Here is a 6,000-nt window from a genome sequence, read left to right on the forward strand (position 1 = left end):
TTTATTTATTATATTGAACATTTTATTATGTATTAGATAGAGATTTAATTTATTATATTGAACAGTAAACTAATCTTCTTTTTGATCTGGAGGGAAATACTATCCTCCAAGACTGTTTGCTAAGGCTATAACAAACCTCCTTAAAAAGACTGAGATACAGGTAACAATGCTCATAAGACATGCAAAACCTGAGAAGCCCTTGGAGAATTATTAAATGATTGATGTCTTAATCACTTAAATATCTCCTAACTCTGAAATAGCACACAACATGTTTAAGGTTTAGAAAAAGCTTTACTTGTATGTACTACACAATATGTAACAAAATTCATATATCATAGCTAGTTTCTGAGGTAAAGAAACTTAAATGGCTGCAAAACTAGAAATTTAAAAAAAATGTGAAGCATCTGTGTCATCCTTAAAGAAAAGGGGAAGAGTAAAGTACCATTTTGTCGCGACCCCTTGCCCGCAAGGAAGACGCAACTCGAGAATCTTCTTTCAACAGTTTATTCAGGCCCCTGGATATTTCTTCTTCTCCCTCTCTGATGCCCCTCCCAGCCTTAATAAAGCATCCCAAGCCCCAATGCAAAGCTGCCGCGTGGAGCTTTCTCACAGGGTGGTGAAAAATCATGTGCCAACTTTCCCAGATAAGGAGTTGTTTGTCACAGACCACAGCGGAGCCAGCGTCATCTTGTAATGGCGACCATAATCTGCAGAAACGGCAGAAGCGGCTCACCACAGTTCCCCCTTTTCTGTTTTCTTAAAACAATACAGGCGAGAGTAGAGGTCCTATCCCACTGTGCAGAAGTGGCTGCATAGTATGACTTAGTCCTAAGGAGGCGCCTTCCCCAGATCTGAAGCCATATCAGCCGACGCCTTTTTTTGTGGGGCGGGGCGTGAACGCGTCTAACCCGCATGCAATAGGACATGCTCTCCTTGAGGTCCTCGTCAAGGATCACTCAAGTGCAGTGCCTTGCCTCGTATCCTGTATCGTGACGATGGTGGATGAAGGGGGATAGCTGAGGCTGAACTGTGGCTGTTTATAATGACAAACAAGTTGACAGCACCCTGAAAGAAAGGCACGAACTTTAAGGCGATAGAAAAGTACTAGTGTGGAAACCCATCTGCGTGCAATGGCAGTAAGACCGGCAGAGTGCAAGGGCTTTCCAACACTAAGAGAATAACAAGGAAAGTCATGTCGATCCCAGTGCAATGTTATAATAACTTGGGGTGTAACGACCATGACAAAGGTTTACTGCTTAAGATGCGCAAGCCAGACTTGAGGCGAGTTGCCATTTTCTAAAGCTGCAAGAGCTTGTATGATCATAGCCTTATCGTGAGCACTGCGGGCCTTAAGGCGACAGAGAAACCACAAACAGAGGAACATACCGAAGCAACACATTGTACCAAAAATGCCTACCCCCACCCATTCTTTGAAGAAGGAAAAAGCAGAAGATATCCAATCGGTGAATTGACCCAAAGTCACGGGATCGACACGGGTACTGTTCAAGACAGCTATCTGGGTTAATTGAGACTGGATCATGTTTTTTGCTTCCATGGACCAGGTTCCGGATAGATACTCTCCAATGATGCGGGAGGCATTTCTGGAATCATAAAATCTGACAGAGGTTATACATAAATGTGCACGTTGATCAACACAACCCAAATGTACTAGGTCAGACAATTCCTCAACTTGAGCTTGAAGCAGATCTATCCTTTGATTAGCAGCTAGAATCCCAGATAAAGTGTGTTGATTAATTTTACTTTGGGATTTAAGTATGGTGGATGTTTGTTGAATAACCTGATTAATAGTGGCAGCAGTTTGAACCTGGCTGGCCATGGCTACTCCAGCTATAACTGCTGCAGCAGCAGATACCGCCACAGCTGTCACTATGGCTGCCATAATTTCAAAATCTCTATGGGCTCTAATCAGTTCAACAATAGGAAATGACTCTGGATCTGCAGTAACCGGGATCGGGACAAAAGTTGGAATTTTCATAATCACTGCCGTAGTCCAGGAGCCATTCCAACACGCAGACAAATAACAGGTAATATTAGAACAATTAAGCATCCCCTGTAATGTAACATTAGCCAAAAGAAACAGGAACGGAGATTGGAGACGGACTGCTGCGGAGGGTAATGTAGCATTAGATAATTGTGAATTATTTGTAGAAATTTTAAGCCTCCTACCTCGCTCCGAGTCTTGGGTACTTCCAGAAACATTAAACAGCCAACTTTGGACTCCTAATATTTCCCTGGGGAAACACAAGCGCGGACTAGACTAGCCCAATCTGAGGGAGTCATGCAAAATCTAGTAAGTCCCTCCACCTGAGTGAGAGTGAAAGCAGCATCTATGCCATAAGTGCGGACAGATTCTGCCAAGGTTTTAATTATCTTAAAGTCTAAAGGCTCATGATATCTTTCCCTGTTATTGTCCTGAAATACAGGGTATGCAAGTCCCATATCTGTATTAACTGTCCTCCAAACTTGTGCATGAAAAGATCTCCCGGAACCTTGGCTCCCCCCCACATACGGAGGTGGGGCAATCGGCACCATATTTTTTTCTAGATATTTTACCTCCTCCTCCTCAGAGTTTTGTTGACCGATGTTAACTCCCTTCCCCTTCTCACAGTAGGCCTGCGTGCCCTGTGTCTCCTTTTTCTTCTTTTTCATTTTTATCTTATGTAGTTGTTGTAACAATATATCAAGGTCCTCAGAACTCTCTGAGTCGCTTGTGTTCTCAGGCATTTTTAATTCGGTCAAGTCTGGGTAGAGCCTTTTCCTATTTTTATCTTTAGGCTCTTTTGCCTTCTCACTACTGTTACTTTTAATACTCTCTGCCACTCCACTACATGATCCTTCAGATTTTTCCTCATGTAGTTGCTCAAGAATAGCTTGACCCTCACTCACAGCTTCCTGGCATTTACCATCTGTTATACATCCTCTAACTAACTTCCAAAGTGGTATAATGCCACCCTGCAAGGTACCTTGTTCATGAGCGAAATCTATATTTTTCCCTAATTTGTCCCAGCTGGGAACCGTAAGACTCCCTGAAAAAGCAAACCAAGGAGCCGCTATATCAGCTTCTCTTAAAAACATCTGCAAAGTACTCTGCTTTATCTTAAGTTCTTTTGAATGTAACAACCCATCTAGGGCCAACAAAATTGGGCTTGAAGAAGCAACACCCACAATGTTTTTAGAGCTATAAAGAAAGTGAAAGTACAAAAGTCCCCGCTCTCTTCCTTTTACAGGGGAGCGTTCTGTTCTATGAATTCCCCGCTCTCTTCCTTTTACAGGGGAGCGTCCCTGTCGTCACAACAACAAAAGAAGCACAAAAAACAAAAGCGAAAGTAGAAGCGAAAGTACACAGTGCAGCTGCAATAAAATGTAAGGCTCTCTCTGTGTTTACAGAGGAGCTGCCCCGCTTTGGTCGCGGATCCCACTTACTAGGGACTAACCCCGCTTTGATCGCGGATCCCACTTACCTGGGACTAACCGGTGCACCACCCCTGACTGTTGACAGTTCTGGTTCCCGGGTTTCGGCACCACTTGTCGCGACCCCTTGCCCGCAAGGAAGACGCAACTCGAGAATCTTCTTTCAACAGTTTATTCAGGCCCCTGGATATTTCTTTCTTCTCCCTCTCTGATGCCCCTCCCAGCCTTAATAAAGCATCCCAAGCCCCAATGCAAAGCTGCCGTGTGGAGCTTTCTCACAGGGTGGTGAAAAATCATGTGCCAACTCTCCCAGATAAGGAGTTGTTTGTCACAGACCACAGCGGAGCCAGCGTCATCTTGTAATGGCGACCATAATCTGCAGAAACGGCAGAAGCGGCTCACCACACCATTTCCCTGAATGCCCCCCAAAACCTAGTCAAGTTAAGGGAAGAATGAAAGTCTGGGCTGGAAAATATGGATATAAAACATCTTAGAGGACATTGGCTTTCTCTCATATGTGCTGGGAATTAAGGCAAGTAAGTGCTATGAAGATTTCTTGTGTGCATTCTAATAATGCACACAAGATGCTGTCATAAAAGGAACTGGGATGCTGGTCATAAAAAAAACACACAACTAAGCAAATTAATGAAATCACTGCTTCCAAAAGCTAACTTATAAAGCCCCTCTTCCTGTGGTAACTGCTGCAGATCACAGCATCATGGAGAAGGCAGTGCTCATGCAGGTAGAACTCTTGAACAAAGTGTCCAAAGTTAGGAAACATTGCTTTCTGGCTGGGTACAGAAGCACTATGTGGAACAGAGGTACCCATATCCAGTCCCCACAACTGGCCCTCTCCCACTATCATAAGCTCAATAAATTTATGTATCAAATCCCACATCTGCAGGTCTTCCTTGGTCTCTAACCACCTATCCCACTTCCCTGACACAACTGAACTGTGAGCATCACCATCATCACAGCATCAAAACCCAAAATGCACTAAGAAATGAGTACAGTTTGTGTTCTTTGGGGTTTATTCAACCACTGGCCCATGTTGATTCTCATTCTATCACTATCAACATATAGAAAAACATCAAAAGATTTTTCTGGGCTTTTTTTCAATAGATATTAATTTGCCTTCTTTATTACAGGGATATAAGTACTCAATGCAGTGTTGTTGAGTAAAATAGAACTTAAATGCTGCTCTGTCAATATTTATATGATCAAGTTGTTATAACTTTCAGTGACTTAAGACATTTAATAAAAATGCTTTTTCACCTGGATTGACAGTGGCACTATTGAGGTAAGTTTCATAAACATCAGCTAAATGAGACAAACACAGTAATACTGTGTAGAGGCTGCGTCAATCCAAAGATAAGAAATTTAGTCTCTGCCCTTCAAAAATGGACTTTATATCAGAAGGTTGGAAGTATGCATAAACCTTATTATTAGAAAAAGAGAATTACAGTAAGAGATAAATTTTATATGAGACATCAATTTCATTCTAAATATAGAAAGCCAAATTAGTAAATTTCTGATCTATAGACTATTTGTTACAGATTGAGTTTCTGCTTCACTGTGGCTGGCTAAATACAAAAATTAACTTGTATATCCTAAAAACTCACTGGATTAGCAGATGAAATATAACAAGGAACTTATTTCATCAAAATATTCAGAATATAATTTTGACATATTAGTGTTCTTTGTCAAGAAAAACTCCTACTTGGAAAATTCTAGCTATTTCTATTCAACCAGCACAAGTAAAAACTCACCTTAAATTAGAAAAAAAAAAAGTTTGGCTATGAGAAATATTAGAGTACCTGAAAAAAATTCAGAAATTTCTCTTCAGCTAATCTTTTTTTTTAATTTGTTTGTTTGTTTACAATGAGTTAGGAATTTCAGGGAATCCAAAGACAAAGAGGAGAAAATCCAAAAGAATTTACACCATGCCTTTATTTCCTTCCCAAGACAATGTCCTGTAGCATCATCCATCTTTCTTCCCAAGTCATAAGTTCTCAACCAGAGTTAACCAGGACCCTCCATTCACCTGGGTTGTAGAGAAAACAGGGAGGTCATAAGGGTAGCACAATCCAATCTAGTAATTAAAAGTCAAGCTTGGTAGCGGCTTTTAAAGCAGAAAATATTTCCAAACATTTTTATTATTTCCCTGGGTAGAGATATATTATGTTGATAATAATTCAATTACAACACTCTCAAATAATTTTAGACAGGTTCAACGGTCTTACCCCATTTAGAGCACTGAGAAGGTAAAGAACATCTCAGTTCTCTGAGAAAAACTTAAGCAGCAAACAAGTATAATATCTACACAAATATACCTCAGAGACACTTTGTAAACATTACATGCAACATCTCCTTTTATATATATGTTTTACAGTCTCATCTATGGAAAGATACTCCTATGATTTGGATGTGCTCTGTCCCTGGAAATATTCATGTTGAAATTTAATATAGTGTTATTGAGAGGTGGTAGATCCTTTAAGAGGTATTGGGTCATGGGGGTTCAGTCTTTATGAAGACTACTGGACTGCTGTAGGTCCCATGAGTGAGCTG

Source organism: Marmota monax, unplaced genomic scaffold (assembly GCF_021218885.2).
Source record: "Marmota monax isolate L192 unplaced genomic scaffold, Marmota_monax_Labrador192_F-V1.1 WCK01_AAM20220418_F8-fsc00461, whole genome shotgun sequence".
NCBI lineage: Eukaryota > Metazoa > Chordata > Mammalia > Rodentia > Sciuridae > Marmota > Marmota monax.